General features: G+C 44.3%; 1 protein-coding gene across 3 annotated transcripts in view; it reads left to right on the top strand.

Moving 5' to 3' along the window:
• Positions 1-19,277, top strand: part of LOC137353135 (synaptosomal-associated protein 25-like) — a 312,851-nt gene that overhangs the window by 205,093 nt on the left and 88,481 nt on the right. Inside the window, exon 1 of one of the 3 annotated variants that reach the window (XM_068019165.1) lies at positions 17,751-17,926. The exons of the other annotated variants lie outside the window; for them this stretch is intronic. The gene's annotated coding sequence lies outside the window, so the exon portion shown is untranslated. Of the gene's footprint in view, positions 1-17,750; positions 17,927-19,277 lie in introns of those variants that run through there. 3 annotated transcript variants of the gene reach the window in all.

Below are 19,277 nucleotides of genomic sequence, written 5' to 3'. Positions count from 1 at the left end.
CAGTTCTGGTCTCCATATTAAAGAAAGGATACAGAGGCACCGGAGAAGGTGCAAAACAAGATTTGCAAGAATGATATCAGAACTGATTGGTTATGATTATCAGAGAAGTCTTAACAGGCTGGGGCTGTTTGCTCTAGAAAAGACAAAGCTGAGGGGTGACCTAATATAGGTTTCAAAAATTATGTAGGTGTTTGAATGGGTAGATTTAGAGAAGATGTTGTGGTATGTGGTGGCGATGGGGGAGGGCGGGGTAGTGGGAGCCAAAACTAAGTAGAAGGAAGTCATTAATGAATCCAATAAGGAATTCAAAAGAAACTTCTTTACCCAGAGGATGGTGAGAATGTGGAACTCGCTACCACAGGGAGTGGTTGAGGTGAATAGCATTGATGCAATTAAGGGGAAGCTAGATAAACACATGAGGGAGAAAGGTCCAGAAGGAAATGCTAATAGGGTGAGATGAAATAGGATGGGAGGAGGCTCATGTGGAACGTAAACACTGGCTGGGCCAAATGGCCTGATTCTGTACGTAAATTCCATGTAGTATAAACCAAATTGGTTGCAATGTTTCTGTGTGTTCTTTGATGATAAGATGTGAAGGTTGTGTCGTTTACTTTGCTTTCATGGACTACAACTGATTTTAACTTGTTTTATATACAAAGCATGTAAATCGCTTATGTATCCGTTAGAGTGTAACAATCCTGGAACATTCCTAAGGAAATATTGATACTACTAATGGACAAAAGAAGATTCAAGTTATCTCCTTAGAGAGACTAAACAGTAACTTGTTGACGAAATGCCTGTCACTCTGGCTGGGGCAGAAGATCGCTGACTTTGTGAAATGCAAATAACAGATCATCCATTTTACTCCAGGAGCTCATCAGAAGATAAAAGAATATTCTTCATTTGAAATATGGGAGTGCATCCCAAATCAGACTTTTATATTGAATTCTTAAGAAAGTACATTATATATATAATACATAAATATAGGTGAGATTTGGACACATTTAGTGTATATGTATATATTATTAAGCTAATATATATTAGAGTGTACATTCATATATAATCTATATATATAGGCTAGCTGTGAATTTAAGGGGAAGCTAGACAAGCACATGAAGGAGAAGGGAATTGAAGGATGATGGGGCTTGATGAGGAGGCTCATGTGGCGTATTAAGGCTGACATAGTTTAGTTGAGCCGAATGGCCTGTTTCTGTGCTGCAGACTCGATGTAATTTTATATAATTAACATATGTATTTTATCAGGCCATTGTATGTTTGAGTGTAAATTCACAGGTACTTATGCATATTTTAGCTGTACATTTCTATATATGACAGCACAATACTTGCAGGAGTACGTCACTGATACATCCAGGATTCTTGGCATGGCTGTGCTCATTCTGAGGGCATCACAGATTGGTGTGGGAGCTGGGTGTCGGCGGGGGGTGCGGAATAAGGCACCCTGTTTGGCCTTGGATTCTAAGAGGTTGGATAGGCCTTGGGTTGGAGTAGAGGAGGCCCTGCATCTCAGTGGTCTTATCAGTTGACATCATTGCCTTTGGTGACCGGTGGGTGGGTTTCTTTACCAAAGATGGAGCAGTTTGCTTTATGAGATTTGAAGGACTGATACCGCCCCCCACTCCCCAGACTTGGCAGTGCTCCAGGTGAAGTGAACACCATTCATTCTGACTGGTATAAGTTATTTCTTTCTGCCTTGTGTTTGTTTCTGGGAGGGCTGCATGCTTCTGTAGGTGGGGAGTGAACCTCTGTGCAGCGAATAACAAGAATTGTGCCTGATTCCCCAGTGGGAAGTCCCAACAGGCACTGAACCTGGTGCTTGAGAGTGCAAAACCCATCATGTTCCTCATAGTCTTTCAGATTACTGTTCAGACTGGATTGATGCGGGGTGGGACTAGATTATGTGGAGGATGCCCATCTGTCCCCTTGCCCTCCAGCAGTTGGGACAGAGAGATGACATTTATGGAGTTTGTCTCAAGAGGTATTGTCCTTATTACCTACATTGGTACCTGGTCCAGCAATGCCTCAATTTTAAAATTCTCATCCTTGTTTTAACATCCCTCCGTGGCATCACTCCTCCCTATCTCTGTAACCTTCTCCAGCTCTCCAACCCTCCAGCAGTATGTTCTTCCCCTATTTTCATTGTCCCACTGTTGGTGGCCGTGCCTTCAGCTGGTTAGGCCCTAGGTTCTGGAATTTCCTTGCTAAACCTCTCCACCTCTCTCTCCTTTAAGATGCTTCTTGAAGTCTACCTCATTGATCAATCTTTTCGTCACCTGCCCTAATAGCTTCTCCTGTGACTAGTTGTCAGATTTTGTCTGATTATGTTCTTCTGAAGCACCTTGGATTGTTTTACAATGTTACAGACACTACATAAATGCCACTTGTTGTTGTGTGGCAGTTCAGTATGTGCGAAGTATGATTTTCTGTTGGTCGTCATGCTTTTTGATGTCGGTGTTGATGTTTAGAATCTGACTCTGTCTCTAACTACTCCTCGTCCCTTGCTGGTCAGCCTAGTCACATTCCCAGGCTTTCTATCTCACTATCGGTCAGTGAGGTAAATAATGCAGAGATGCAACTGCAGGAAGCTGTTGGGGAGCGGAGGGAAAGTTCCGAGCGGGTTGGCTTGTGCAGAAGTCTGCAGTATTGCAGGATTCTGGAGATAGTGCTTTATCTGGAGATAACAGTATTGGTCATATTGGGAGAGTAAAACCTTACAGATAATTGGTAGGAGAGAATTAAGCTGCCAATCGTGTCTCATTGGCTTGTACTCTCATCTGAGTCCCAACTCACAGTCCCAGTCCAGGGCCTGAAGCACAAAAAGGTAGGCTGCCACTCCAGTGCAGCACTGGGGGAGTGCTGCCATATTGGAGCTACTGTCTTTTGGATGAGATGTTAATTGCCAGCCCCATCTGCCTTCATAGGTGAATGTAAAAGATAATTCAATGAAAAACGGGATTGTTATCCACAGTGTCCTGGCAAATAATTATCCCTCAACCAATGCCTAAAAACAGATGATCTGGTCATTATCACAGTGCTGTTTGTGGGAGCCTGATGTGTGCAAATTAGCTGCTGCATTTCCTACAATACAACCGTGATTATACTTCAAAAATACTTCAATGGTTGTAAAGCCCTTTGGGACATCCTGAGATTGTTTAAGTCACTAGTTCTCTCTTTTCTTTCTATCATATGCTTTCTTATGCCAGACTCTGAATCTATCTGAGCTGAGTTCTCCTGGAAGTTCCCCATTGTGCCATATTTGGGAAAGGACCAAAAAACCCTGTGGATCTTCAAGGAAGCAGAAACTGTCCTCCAGACTGAGAGGGCTGTAGTGACAATGGGATGCTTCTGCTTTCTATTGGTCTCTTCTGCAGGTGTGCTGGTTTCTGGGGGCGTGATGGGGATCAGTGGGGGTGGGAGGGTGGTAGACTTGGGTTATGAGGAAATCCAAGCTTTTATTCACAACCATGGGTTTTGTTGAGGGAGGTGGGGGGCTAAGGGCCAGGATACAATCACTGGCTCTGCACTGCCCAGTAATAGTGTCTTATTGTCAAAAATACTTAACACAAACCATTTGCCTGTTCACCTTGCTATCATGTTAAGTCATAACCTGTACAACTGATTGGGACTGAGAAATGCTGCGGATTTTAGGTGTCATTCATCATTGTTTTCTCAGAAAATTATACAAGATTGGGGTCAAAGAGTGAAGTGTTTTAAAGTAAAAGCCCCAACTATAAAGAAAGCAAGCCTTTTCTGACCTCAATATCGAAAACTATCAGTGCTTGTCCAAGGCAATTGGCTACAAGCTGATCCCAGCTGCAGATTGTATAATGTGGAGTCCCAACCCTGAGGTCCAAAGTGGAGTTGCCACCAAAACTTAGTCAAAAGCATCCAAGATGGGGGTGCAGAGCATCGCACCTGGGGAGGGGGTGCAGGGAGGAGCTGTAGGGAGGGGGTACAGGGAGGGGGTCTAGGGAGGTATGCATGGAGGGGGTGCAAGGAGGACGTGCAGGGAGGGGGAGCAAGGAGGGGGTGTAGGTAGGGGGTGCAGGTAGGCGGTGTAGGGAAGGGGTGTAGGGAGAGGGTGCAGGGAGGGGATGCAGCCAGGGGTGCAGGGAGAGGGTGCAGGGAGAGGGTGCAGGGAGAGGGTGCAGGGAGGGGGTGCAGGGAGGGGGTGCAGTGAGAGGGTGCAGTGAGAGGGTGCAGGGAGAGGGTGCATGGAGGGGGTGCAGGGAGGGGGTGCAGGGAGGGGGTGCAGAGAGGGTGTGCAGGGAGGGGGTGTAGGGAGGGAATGCAGTGAGGGGGTGTAGGGAGGGGTTGCAGTGAAGGGGTGCAGGGAGGAGGTGCAGGGAGGGGGTGTAGGGAGGAGCTGTAGGCAGGGTGTGCAGGGAGAGGTGCAGGGAGGGGATGCAGCGAGGGTGTGTAGCGAGAGGGTGCACGGAGTGGGTGCAGAGAGAGGGTGCAGGGAGGGGGTGCAGAGATGGGGTGCAGGGAGAGGATGTAGGGAGGAGGTGCAGGGTCGGAATGCAGTGAGGGGCTGTAGGAAGAGGGTGCAGGGAGGGGGTACAGGGAGGGGGTGTAGGGAGAGAGTGTAGGGAGGGGGTGCAGGGAGGGGGTGCAGGGAGGGGATGTAGGGAGGGGGAGCAGGGAGGGGATGCAGCAAGGGGTGCTGGGAGAGGCTGCAGGGAGGAAGTGCAGGGTCGGAATGCAGTGAGGGGGTGTAGGAAGAGGGTGCAGGGAGGGGGTACAGGGAGGGGGTGTAGGGAGAGAGTGTAGGGAGGGGGTGCAGGGAGGGGGTGCAGGGAGGGGATGTAGGGAGGGGCTGCAGGGAGGGGGTGCATTGCAGGGATGTAGGGAGGGAGTGTAGGGAGGGGCTGCAGGAAGGGGGTGCAGGGAGGGGGTGCAGAGAGTGGGTGCAGGGAGGGGCTGTAGGGAGGAGGGCTCTTGGCTTGAATTCTGAGGTTTGCTGAGTCGATGAGGTTAATTTCAAGTTTTGTTGACTGGATCCACTAGGCCATGAGACACAGAATGAATAGGATTCTTTTTTGAATATTAGACTTTTAGAGTTGGAATTTTGGCTAGAAATCGTAAGCAGAGAGAAACCCATGCCAGCTTGGGGCCTGCCTGATTTTTCTTCCATTAGTTTAAATAGAGAGAGAATCTCATTGTCTCCACTTCATGCATGCAATTCCTTCCTACCCCATCTTCCTCTCTGTACTGAGTCCAAGCACAAAATACCAGCTTAAAATTCATATTTTATCGACCCACTGACTGCAGGTCAGAACCAGTTCTCCAATCAGAGCAAATCCAGATGGGCCTGACTCTCCAGTTGATGCCTGTATTGAGTCCTTTGCACAATTTGTTTAAACTCTGTTTTTTCAAATTCATTCTCAAGATGAGGGCTGACAGGGCCAGCATTTATTGCCTAGCTGCCATTGATATGTTGGTGGTGAGCTAGCTTCTTGAACCGCTGCAGTCTGCATAATGAGGTTATACCCACAGTGCTGTTAGGTAGGGAGTACCAGAACTTTGACTCAGTGACCATGAAGGAACAGCAATCCAGTCCAAATTGGGATGGTGTGTGACCTGGAATGGAACCTGGAGCTGATGGTGTTCCCATATGCCTGCTGGCCTTGTTCTTCTGTGGCCATGGGTTTAGGACGTGCTGTTGCCTTGGGGAGTTGCCTCAGTGCATCCTGTGGGTAGTACAGTCATGGGTGCTGGTGGTGAAGGGAGTGGATGTTACACTCCAGAAATCCAGTCATTGAATGATAAAACTGGAGTCTCGTTACTCAATCTTACATTTATTTACAAAGTTAAGATACAAACATATAAAAACAGAAAGTGCTGGAAATACTCAGCAGGTCTGGCAGCATCTGTGGGGAGAGTAGCAGAGTTAACGTTTCAGGTCTGTGACCTTTCATCAGAACTGGCAAAAGTTAGAAAAGGTTTTAAGCAAGTGAAGGGGGTGGGGGGGGCAGTGTGGGTGGGGAAGAGAACAAAAGGGGAGGTGCATGATAGGACAGAGGGCAGGAGAGATTAAATAACAAAGCTGTTCTGGGACAAAGGCAAAGAGTGTGTTAATGCTTGTGGTGAAAGACAAAGCATTAGTTCAGAGAGAGTGTTAATAGTGGAATAATGAACAGCTCTGTCTGCATGAAAAACAGGCACATGGTTAAAAAATAAAATAAAAAATATTGAAATATTTTTAAAAAGGCCAGTCGTGCTCTGAAGTTATTGGACTCATTGTTCAGTCTGCAAGGCTGTAGAGTGCCTAATCGAAAGATCAGATGCTGCTCTTCGAGCTTGTGTTGATGTTCACTGGAGCAGGCCAAAGACCGAAATGTTGGCAACAGAGCAGGGGAGGGGTGTTGAAATGGCAAGCGACACCATCAGTTCCAGGTCATGCTTTCGGACAGAGCGGAGGTGTTCCGCATAGTGGTCACTCAATCTGTGTTTGGTCTCTCCAACATAGAGGCGAACGTATTGTGAGCAGCGAATATAGTATACTAAATTGAAGGAAGTTCAAGTAAATCACTGCTTCACTTGGAAGGAGTGTGGGGCTTTGGATGGTGAGGAGAGAGGAGGTAAAAGGGCAGGTATTACACCTTCTGCGATTGCATGGGAAGGTGCTGTGGGAAGGGGCGAGGTGTCAGGGGTGATGGAGGAGTGGACCAGGGTGTCGCAGAGGGAACAATCCCTACGGAATGCTGACAGGAGGGGAATGGGAAGATGTGTTTGGTGGTGGCATCACGCTGGAGGTGGTGGAAATAGCTAGCTCCTTAATCAAACCCTCTGCCAATCTCAGTAAGTGTCTCCTTATTGTGCACAAGTAAGACCCCAATTAACACCCTCCACCTGCATATAATTAAAGACAATTTATGTACGATTAACAGATTCCCTTTCTCTTTGACTAAAACTTTAACATGCACAGCAAAATGTTGCGATGCAGAGGGATCTGCATGTCCTAGTGCATGAATTGCAAAAGGTTAGCATGCAGGTACAGCAAGTAATTAGGAAAACTAATAGAATGTTATCATTTATTGCGAGGGGAATTGAATTCAAAAGTAGGGAGGTTATGCTTCAGTTATACAGGGCATTGGTGAGACCACATCTGGAGTACTGTTGTACAGTATTGGTCTCCTTATTTAAGGAAGGATGTAAATGCGTTGGAAGCAGTACAGAGAAAGTTTACTAGACTAATACCTGGAATGGGCAGGTTGACTTATGAGGAAAGATTGGAAAGGCTAGGCTTGTATCCGCTGGAATTTAGAAGAGTAATAGGCGACTTGATTGAAACATATAAGATCCTGAGGGGTCTTGACAGGGTGGATGTGCAAAGGATGTTTCCACTTGTGGGAGAATCTGGAACTAGGGGGGTCACTGTTTAAAAATAAGGGGTCGCCCATTTAAGACAGAGATGAGGAGAAATTTTTTCTCTCAGAGAGTTGTGAATCTTTGAAACTCTCTTTCTCAAAAGGTGGTGGAAGCAGAGTCTTTGAATACTTTTATGGCGGAGGTAGATAGATTCTTGATAAGCAAGGGGGTGAAAGGTTATTAGGTGTCGGCAGGAATGTGGAGTAATCAGATCAGCCATGATCTTATTGAATGGCGGAGCAGGCTCGAGGGGCCGAGCTGCCTACTCCTGCTCCTAATGCATACGTTAGTATGACTTGCATCTACCCATTTAACTTTAGAGGTTTCTTTTGTCTCCAACATTTGTTTCAAGCCAGCAAGGTCAATCCGTAATCTTTTCTCAGTCACACTTTTCGTACAGTGTACATTATCCCACAAGGGACAATTATCCACATGACATTCGATGGGTATGGTATTTTCAGTATGCCCCTTGCACAGAATCTCACCTAAAATATTTGACAAATAAAACCCCATGTCCACTGCCTCCACAGCAGCCAGTGATTTTACAGCTAAAGTACTTTTAACAACCCTTTCTATTTTCTTAGCCTCCTAAGCTAAAGGACAACATTTCCCATTTTCATCTATCAGAAATATTATGAAGCCAGCTGCACTCGAATACCCATCAGGAAGATTAGCTTGTGAAGCATCACTAAAAATAACTAGTTTCATATTCTTTGGGTCACCTAAGGATGCAATTTTAAGCACGCATTTCTCCAGATTTTTTAAAAAATATTTTATTTGCCCTTAAAACATTCTCTACCTTAGGGTGTTTCATCGTAGTACTGAACTCCAATACATCACATCGAGCATCTGGTCTAGTCTGAGTGCACAACCAGTTCAACTGACCACTCAAGCTCTGAAATTGCTCAGTCTCTGCTTTAGATACATTATCATCTTTCTGTGATGACCTAGCACGATTAATCGGGATGGGAGTAACACTCTCTTAATCGGGATGGGAGTAACACTCTCTTAATCGGGATGGGAGTAACACTCTCTTAATAAGATTGTTGACTTAAAGTTATTAAAGTTATTCCAGACCTGCTCTGCTTAATATCGAAACCACTATATTTAAAAGCCCCACAAGCCTGACTCACAATCTTAAGTTCTACTCTAATCTTATTAATAACACATTTCTCAAATTCAGCAATACCACCCCATAAAAAAATCAATGTGCCTCATGTAGGTTTCCCTTTATGATACCAATAAAACATGGCGGGATCTGCTTTTTGTTGAAAACAATCTATTTTCAGCAAAAACAGATCTCACCGAGAAATACCACACCCTGGGAGCATTGTTCAGCCATTGATGCATTTGTTCAATTTCCATAGTTTTCCTTCTGCATCTGCTGTCTCTTTGGGCGGTTTCAGAAACACTTCTCTCTGAAAAGTATCACCCTGCAGAAACACAGCTTTTATGTTGATTTGATCTACACTCCCTTGACGATGTGGCCAAAAGAGCTAAAAAGATTTTCTAGATTACTTTTCCAGCTGTGGGAGAGTCCACTCTAACATCTGTATCGCCTAGTCGCTCTTCAAAGCCCCTTGCAACTAGCCTCGCTTTAGCCTTATGCATCCCATCCACAAGGACCTCTTTAGTACAATCCATCTATGTGAAAGGCTGGCTGGCCCCCATCTGGTACCTCAGAATAAACACCAAACTCTTGTCAACTCTCTCATTCCTTTAGTTTTGCTTCTCTTATTAGTTTATCCTCAAGTTTATCGACAGCCACTAAAACTTCACGGTCATGAGGACTTCTGCCTCTAGTTCTACTGCAAGACTGTTCTTTAGCCATCATTTCATTGTATAATCTATTCAAACTATGGCCTGTACTAGCACTTTGATGTCTTTCGGGACTACTATCTCCCTCTCACACTATCGTAGGCTCTTCCTGATGCAAGAGTCACTGCCAGACCCACTATTAGAACTTGCACTGCGCTTTCTTTCTCTCCACTCTTTCACCCCATTCTGCTAGTCCATGGACCTTGCTTCTTGGCCATTATCCTGAACATTCAACCAATATTTAAACTTGCCTGTAGATTTTCCTACACATCTCACAATTGTTGCAACCCTCCATTCACTGGACTCCTCTGGGATATATGTCACCCAAGTACCCACTCTGGGCTTTTGGTTGTGATAGCTCTGTCCTGCGCATTGTGATTACCACTATCCAACCCTTGATCTACCATATTCTGTTCCTCAAGACCTTCATCACAAAACACATGAGCATTTGAGGTACAAGGTGCCTCGTTTCCTTCTATCAGCTGCTTAGATTCTGAGAAGTTGTAATCAATCCTGATTAATCATGGGGAATGAATTTTAACAGTTTGATTTCCATGTTTGATAATTACTGTCTTACCGCCACAACCTAATACTTTACCAGGGCCATTCCATTCCCTATGACCCTCTCTTTTATAATACACAAAATCTCCTGAATTAAATTTTATATCATATGGCCTTATACAATACCTCAGAGTTCCCTGCATTTTCTCCGAGACCTCAGCCTTGATGAAAGCCTGTCTCTTTGCATGTAAAGCATTCAAATGTGCAGAAAAAATGTAACTAATTGTACTACCTTCTAGAACAGGAGGACTGTCACAGAACACAAAAGGCAATTTGAGATTTCGCCCATAGACCAATTAATAGGGACTATATCCTCCAGCCATCTGAAGCGAATTCTTTGTATGAACTGCCCATGATGGGGTGGCTGTCAACTTGCAGTCTGGCTGGTCAGCTAAGATTTTATGCAGCATTTCATTGATCACTGTGTGATTCCTTTCACAGAGCCCATTGCTGAAAGGACTTTCAGCTGCAGTATTCAGAACCATAATGTTCATGTTTTCACACATGTCTCTGAACTCGTCATTGACAACTTCGCTAATGCCCCAAGTCCATTCCCTATCCATTTCTCCATATTTTATCCATAATCACCCTTTTGTCCTTGCTATGTATTACTGTAGAAAGATAATCGTTTGGTTAAACAGAACTTGAGTATTGCTGAAAATAGAGACATTTTGTTGAAGCTTTTTGTTTTGCACTCATCAGGACAATTTGCATGAATACCAATGTAAGGGAAAGCAACAAATTTATACTGTATGAGAAGAGAGTGCTGATTGATTGGCAAGTGGATTCTGATTGGTGTTGCCATGGGGGAATGCACCAGTTTACAGTGACTGACAGTTAACTGCCAAACTTTGTTTGAAATTTAAACCAGACAGCTTGACTCTGATTGGTCACGGCATTGCCCTGAGGAATGAACCAGTGAATAGCTGTCCCTTATTTTGTTTGGCTGAAACAGGCACAATGTGTGTACATGTTCTTTCGTCTGCAAAGAACAGGGCCCTGTGTATTAATATATGTATCTTACAGTGCATGCAAATGCACCACACTGCGAGCCCAACTGACAATCTTAAATTGGTTGTCAGCGTAATTCTTAGCACACTGAGGATTATTTAGCAAATGTTGTCCAATCGCAGAATCACAGTGTTGTGCCATTGAAAGGGTTACAATAGGATGTGACAACATCCTCCGATACTTTTTGCAGATTTCACATTTGTCACTAATTTCTTCTATTAGCCTCGTATACTCTTCATCAACCACGTCTGCACCCTTTAGCAGGATTTTTAATCTTTGACAAGAAGGTTGAGCAAATTGTCTGTGTAACTTTAAGACAAGTTGCTTTTTTCCCTCTGATTGTTATCACGTAATTCCACTAATACTTCTTTTTGAGAGAGACACAGCACTGAAACAGGCCCTTCGGCCCACCGAGTCTGTGCTGACCATCAACCACCCATTTATACTAATCCTACATTAATCCCATATTCCCTACCACATCCCCACCATTCTCCTACCACCTACCTACACTAGGGACAATTTACAATGGCCAATTTACCTATCAACCCAGAAGTCTTTGGCTGTGGGAGGAAACCGGAGCACCCGGCGGAAACCCACGCAGTCACAGGGAGAACTTGCAAACTCCGCACAGGCAGTACCCAGAATCAAACCCGGGTCGCTGGAGCTATGAGGCTGCGATGCTAACCACTGCGCCACTCTGAACTTCTCTAACACTCTGACGAGAAACATCGTTTTTTTTTTAAGGGGATGCAATAATATCCTGACTGGGTAAGCTGCAGATCCACTGACTTTCCAAAAACAATTGTTTGATCATGCTCCATGTCAAGTTTCATTTGTGCCTTTTTCATAGAAGGTTTACTCAACAGCAAAGGTATCTCACTACAGACTACATCAGTACTTACCCCAGCTATTTTACATGGAATTTCAACTCTCGTTAGTGACCTCAATTTGTTGTCATCACTAAAGCAGGTAGGACTTTTATACTTCTTAAACTTGCATCAATCCTCACTACTGAATGAATCCAAATAGCATTTTAACCAAACTGTTCCATGTATGACGATATGCAAGCACTATCTAACATAGCACAGTTGAATGAATCTGCGACTAACACATTCAACACAAGACTAAAACTCCTCACGACTAGTACAATTTGTTCAGATTCATCATTATGTTTCTCTTCTGCCTGTGTCATGTGTCATTTCGAGGACCCTGCCTCTCCGCTTTGGGCAGTTCTTTGCATAATGTTACTTCGAGTCAAACCCAAAGCACTTATTAACTGTTCCTTGGGCATTCCTGGGAATCATTCACCTATTATTGCTACCCCAATTCTGTCTCCTGCTGTAATAGCTAGATCTGCTAAAGGTGCTTTCATCCTCATTCCTCCTCTCTGTAACTCTTCCATTGTACTGATGCCTACGTCCAGTATCTGGACCATTTCCAAATCCAGCAATCATTAAGTCCTCTATTCTTTGTGTCACCACAGAATGTTCCATTTGTTCCGCCCAGGAAATGACTGTTTCCCTAAGAATTTCTTTAAGGTACCAGATATCTGATCCACCAGGGAGTCTTTTTCCAAGAACCAATCCCCTGTTAGAACAAGGAGCCTGTCCATATGTGACACCCTAGCATAATCTAGCAATTTAAATGCTAGCACTGAACCGGAGATCTCCAAATTGAATTTCCTCAATGTTTTATACAGTCTGTAAAAGTTCATGACATATTCCTCCATTGATAACCATCTGTTTTCTGAAATCCATCAAAGTCTGACCATGCCTCATAGGCATTTAATAGACGATCATTCTTGTAAATCTCAACCAAGAACTCTAATTGCAGATCCAAACCTTCATCACTATCCAACTGATGAGCATCCAGCTCACAAAATACCTCTGATTTTGCTTCTGATAGGAAGTGACAGTGCCAAGGCCATATCTTGTTTCCTCTTTGGTAGGAACGTAACCCCTGTCGACATATCCATTCATTCTTCCACTGGTTATATGGTTCAGACTCAGAGAACATCAGAGAGTATTCATACCTTGACAATTTACGCTTGTTTTCTGCCATTCTCTACAATAGCCACTAGGATATCAGTTTTCTGTGTGAAAATCCTTTATTAGTTTCCGACCTTTAGGCAACCATCCTCTGCTACCATGTGATACTTCAGAAAGTCAGTTGTTGAATGATGAACCTGGAGCCCATCTTTACTCAGTCTTACATTTATTTCCAGAGTAAATATTGCAAACATATAGCTCCTGACTCAAACCTTCCACCAGTCTCAGTGTCTCCTTATATGTGCACAAGTAAGACTCCAATTAACACCCTCCACCTGCGTGTAATTAAACAGAATTGATGTACAATTAACAGTGGATTCTTAAGCCATTGGATGAGGTAGTGTTTATTTGAAAACAAATGGCTGAAATATGAAAGGAATGCCATGGATCAACCACAGCTCTTGTCACTTTAGTTCTGGCAAGGGCAACCAAACTCCTTGTATGAACTGGGAGTTGTGTCTTCCATCTGCCTAGAATTTCTCTCTGGTGTTCTCCTGATCTACTGCCGTGATTTAGGCGAAAGATTGTCAGAAACCTTGGAATCATATATCAGCAGTCATCCTTAACAAACAAACACATTTCTGTCAGTGAGAGAATCTTCACTCAATGCCCTTGGGTGTTAGAATCGTCTCAGTATTCCATTCTGGTGAGTAATCCCTGTGATTACTCACTCGATGAGGAGGTTTTATAAATCACAAACGATGAAACGTCTGTTGGAAGAGAGTGCTAATGATGTGCTAAATAACTTGTTTTTCGGTTACACTTTCCTTATTTCTCTACTTTTTTGTGAGTTGACTACTTATCAGAGGTGAGGGATATTAGTACTGGGAATTGAATGCTTCCTATTTTAGGCAATTTGTACCAGCATAAAATACTCTCAGGTAATGTATAGCACAGGTAGTAAAGATGCTTCTATCCTGCCTCATGCCAACCTAATCCCAGAAGAGAAAAGCAAGACTTGCATTTTTAAAGCATCTTTCATGTCCTTAGGATGTTCCAAAATGCCTCACAGCCAAAGAACATTGAGATAAATGACCAGTTAATCAGGTTCTGATGCTGTTGGTTGAGGGAGGACTTTTGACCAGGACACCAGGGAGAATGCTCTTCTTCCAATAGTGTCAAGGGATCTGTGATATCCACCTGAGGAGGGCAGATGGGGCCTTGCTTTAAAGTGTCATCCATAGACGAGCACTTGTGACAATAATTGCAGCACTCTGTGTCAGTGCTGCACTGCAACATCAGCCTACCATACATGTTCAAATTCCTAAGTGGGACTTGAACCAGAGCTTTCTGTGGACTACCTGACAGAGCAAACCTTACTTGCGCCAGTGTAACATTTTTCCATTTCCTGTTCCAGCTATCCCTTGCCTTTCTGAGTCAGGTTGCCAATTTATTGCCAATTAGGGGTCAGTTTTCAAACTGCCCAAGGACTTTTGCAGCTGGCCTACTTTCATTTCATCAGCCTGAGCCAGATTAGAACCAGGCCCCAAAGGCCAATTTGTAACCTAGGGTTACCACCCCTCCAAGATTGTCCTGGAGTCTCCAGGATTTGAAGATCAATTTCCAGGACATTGCAAAAACTCAGGAGAAAAATCAGAGGGGCATTAAGGAATTTATTTGTTTTACAAATATTGGATATTGGGGAATAATGCTCTTTCATTGAAAGTCAAAATTAATCCAAATATGTATCAGAGAGTCTATTCCCTTTCCAATTGGCTGTGGGAAAGCTGTGCACCTGGAGGATGGACCAATGTGGATATGTGGATATGGAGTGGAGCAGTTTGAGTCAGGAGGTCATGTGATGGGACCTCAAGTAAAACACTCAATCAAAGTTGGCAACCCTGGCATAACCTGTTGTACCACTTGGTACCCTTTAACTTGAAAAGCAAACAACCAGGAGCTGTGACAAAGAGGAGCAAAATAAATCAATAGTGTACATCTAGGTCCTGTCTACATTCTGATTTATTGCCAGTGAATAAACTGGATACCCTTCCAATTATGACACAGCATCAATTTCACAAAGGGACAGAGACACCCGATTGCTTTCCTGTAATAGATTAAAGCTGAAGTTCATTCCACAATAAATATGCTTACTAGAAATCTCTTAGCAAGGCACCAAGGCCTAGAAATTCAGTAGCTTCCATTTTTGGACGTCTCTCTTACAGAGCGCTAACAGCCTCCGATCAAATGGGGAGGTCTGAGGAGCAGGGGATTGTGGGCCTCGTTCCTCATTATCGTGTAGGAGCTGCAGTAGTCGGACGTGCACAAGTTCGTGTGCCAGTGTTCTGATGAAGGGTCACTGATCTGAAATGTTAACTCTGTTTCTGTCTCCACAGATGCTGCCAGACCTGCTGAGTATTTCCAGCATTTCTTGTTTTTATTTCAGATTGCCAGCATCTGCAGTATTTTGTTTTTATTATTTGTGTGCCAGCGGTTCAGTTAAGTAATTGGGTAAGACCCTAGGGGTCTGGAGTGCGATTGGGTGGGTGGCTAGGAAGTCAATAAAGAACATCTGGTGGGGTGGGCGGTTCTGTGGTATTGTTGGCTACGTCTCAGAGTGCAATTGTGGTGGGGTCCGGGGGGGTTGGCTAGGAGGCCGGGGGTGCAGAGATGGGGAGGAGCGGGCCTTGAGGTTGGAATCGTGAGTGGGGTCGGAGATCTCGAAGACTGAGAGTGACAGTGATTAGGGTGTGTACTAACCTTTTTATTGTTCCAAGCTGCTTAAGAACAAAGAACAGTACAGCACAGGAACAGGCCATTCGGCCCTCCAAGCCTGCGCCGATCTTGATGCCTGCCTAAACTAACACCTTCTGCACTTCCGGGGACCATATCCCTCTATTCCCTTCCTATTCATATATTTGTCAAGATGTCTCTTAAACGTCGCTATCGTATCTGCTTCCACCACCTCCCCTGGCTGCAAGTTCCAGGCACTCACCACCCTCTGTGTAAAAAACTTGCCTCGCACATCCCCTCTAAACTTTGCCCCTCGCACCTTAAACCTATGTCCCCTTGTAACTGACTCTTCAACCCTGAGAAAAAGCTTCTGACTATCCACTCTGTCCACGCCGCTCATAACTTTGTAAACCTCTATCATGTCGCCCCTCCACCTCCGTCGTTCCAGTGAAAATAATCCGAGTTTTTCCAACCTCTCCTCATAGCTAATGCCCTCCAGACCAGGCAACATCCTGGTAAACCTCCTCTGTACCCTCTCCAAAGCCTCCACGTCCTTCTGGTAGTGTGGCGACCAGAATTGCACGCAATATTCTAAGTGTGGCCTAACTAAGGTTCTGTACAGCTGCAACATGACTTACCAATTTTTATACTCTATGCCCTGACCGATGAAGGCAAGCATGCCGTATGCCTTTTTGACTACCTTATCCACCTGTATTGCCACTTTCAGTGACCTGTGGACCTGTACGCCCAGATCTCTCTGTATTGTTTTTCCCAGAGGCGGTATATTTCCAAGTCAGTATGGTGTGTGGCTTGGAAGGGTACTTGCAGGCATTGGTGTTCACACGCGTCTGCTGCCCTTGTCCTTCTAGTTGGTAGAGGTCGCGGGTTTGGAAGGTGCTGTCTAAGGAGCCTTGGTGGTTTGCTGCAGTGCATCTTGTAGATGGTACACACTGCTGCCACTGTACACCAGTGGTGGAGGGAGTGAATGATTAAGGTGGTGGATTGGGTGCAGATCAAGTGGGTTGTTTTGTCTTGGACGGTGTGGAGCTTCTTGAGTGTTGTTGGAGCTGCACCTGTCCAGGCAAGTGGAGAGTATTCCATCACACTCCTCGCTAGTGTCTTGTGGATAGTGGGCAGGCTTTGGGGAGTCAGGAGGAGAGTTAGTCACTGCAGAATTTCCAGCCTCTGACCTGCTTTTGTAGCCATGGTATTTATATAGTTGGACCATTTAAGTTTCTGTTCATTGGTAACTCCCAGGATATTGATGCTGTACAATAAAAGGAGCATACTTGACCATGTGTACACATTAGATTTAATTGCTACCGTGTTAGTGATTATATAACACTGCTGTAATCACTGGCATCTCAGGATTTACAGCTTCAGAGCGCATACACTGAATCCTTGGCTTGCTAATCTGTTGGTTTTTCAACAACTACATTCACATCACACTCTCATATCTTGAAGTGGGGCCAGAATATCCTGTTAATGTAAAAATTATACAGCCACTTCCCAATTAAAACTTTCACGCTGCATCATATTTTATCCTGACTGTTTGTAAGGAGAGTAATAAACTGGGCAAGACACATTTAAAAAAAGAGAAATGATATCCTGATGTGTTACCTACCCTTGTAATTGAAGGTAGACAGTACTGCAAGAAAACTGACCGTTTATGGACTTTAAGAACACAAAATGCTGGATGTTTGGCCCAATAATGTCTGAAAAGTGAAAATGTGTGAATCCTGACGTTGCTGTGTCAGAGAGTCTGTACCGAACAGAGTTAGCTATCTTTTCTCTTTTGTGTTTTATTGCAGTAAGGAGCATCTGTCATATCCCATTGGCTACAGACTTGACTGACCTTTCATCACCAAGTGTGCCCTGTATATCCTTGAAACTTTCTTAACTGTGAAACAAAAAGAAAAATAGCCAGAAAGATACGTGAATTTAAATGCCATTCTGGAGTTATTTTGTTACCGTCTCACTCATTGAGACACAGTGCATTTCTCTTCCTAGAGAGAGAGAAATAGCTCAAGGCCCTCTCCTCCCTGCCACTCCTCCAACCCCTTTGTCAAGTTGTACATTGCACAGTTTGAGCCCGATTTAGAGCTCCTTTGTCTCTCTTGAGTTACCATTAGACAAGGAGTACAGCATCGAAGCGGCCGGCTGGGTGGAGCCTGAATTCGAGGTGCAGTGTCACTCAAAGCCTGTCAGCATTTTGCTGCAGTGTGTGTGCTGTTCGTGAATGGGAATTGTGGGAGTTGCAGAGCAGCCTCTCGCCTTGTCTCAGGGCTTCTTAAAGAGCGATTCATCCGAAGACACAGAACAAGGGAGAAAGAGAGAGAGAGAGGTAGAGCCAGTCATCACAGATTGGATTTATGCTCAGAGTCATTCCAAAAACAATCAGGAGGGATTAAAAGAGATTGACGGTTAGTACTGCATTAATAATAATGAAAATAAAAAGCAGCATTTCTAGCTAGTCATTGTGCAGCGTGTTTAGAACAAAAAGCTTAGTTACTCAAGGCAAATGAGATGTGATGCACTGTCTCCTAGCTCTGTGTCGCTTTCACCAAATTGACTGATCTGCAAACAGCACAAATATCACTTTCAAACGGCAGGAAGTAACTATAAAAGCAGCATTCAATATTAAAATGTAGAGTGGTCAGGTTCAGCCCCCTTACTGGGCACTTTGGCGTTGTTTTATTTAGGGGCTATCTTTATTGGGATTTAATACATTCCAGCCTGTGTTGTTGGCTTTTTGAAAGTGAAACGGGCATCTTTCTGCTGAAGATTATTTTTCAACATCGACTTGCCTTTCTGTTTAAGAAGGGAAAACGGAACCATCTGTTTATCATCAAAAGTGGCAACTGTTAAAACTGCAGGTCTTAAAAAGGTAGGAAGTCAGATTTGGACCCTTTAATAACACCATGTGGGGCGGCTGAAATCCAGTTTTGTCTTGAGGATTCAGTGATGGTCTGCGGAGAATGTTGGCCATTTATTGAATGGGTTAGTTGTCTGTATTTGAGATACAAGGCATGAGCAACCTGTGGACACTGGCTTTGACTGTCGGAAAGGACTGAGCATGTATTATCTGATACTGTACTACGGTTAAAGCAATATTTATAGTACGGTAATCCTGCTGTAAGATACTGAATGTATTGAATTGTGAAATAGATTCTGTTCTGGAGCTAGTTTCAGGGCGGTGACCCCTGGCTGTTATGAGTGTTGTTGCTATGACATCAATCCAGTACAACGAGATAAAAGGGCTCTAAACATCAGCCCCTTAACAGGTTGTTATTAAAATTAAGTTGCCCCTCTCCTCATCAATGAACTGTTTCACTTGATGACGCTATAAGATGTTGAATGATGCAAAACTGTGGAAGACTTTCAGTCCATGATGTCATCAACAGTGCAGGTCATTGAGCACAGAGGGCAATGTGTTCCGACTGAGTTTATAGAGTCAGGATTTTAACTCTTCAATGCGAAGCTTCCACTCATGGCCAATACTTTGAAAGCAACGAGATGAAAATCGGACGGGTTCTACAACGGGCGGGAAGATGTGAGATTCCGCCAGATTCCCGCTCAGGCGGTGAAGGTGGGAATTTCCACCGAGAGTCGGGATAGGGATTGGAGGAAGGGACTATTCCAAAAATAAGTGGTAGACCGCCCCATTGGTGCTTGTGCGATGTGGAACTGAGCCACTCAGCCCAATGCTAGATTTGCGATTATTTAGCCTAGCTGTCGTTGGGAGGCAGTAGCAACAATGCAGTCTCCCTCAAG

Source organism: Heterodontus francisci, chromosome 40 (genome assembly GCF_036365525.1).
Source record: "Heterodontus francisci isolate sHetFra1 chromosome 40, sHetFra1.hap1, whole genome shotgun sequence".
In the NCBI taxonomy this organism is placed as follows: domain Eukaryota; kingdom Metazoa; phylum Chordata; class Chondrichthyes; order Heterodontiformes; family Heterodontidae; genus Heterodontus; species Heterodontus francisci.
The sequence above is the reverse complement of the archived record's forward strand: the minus strand, read 5'-3'. Positions and strand labels throughout refer to the sequence as shown.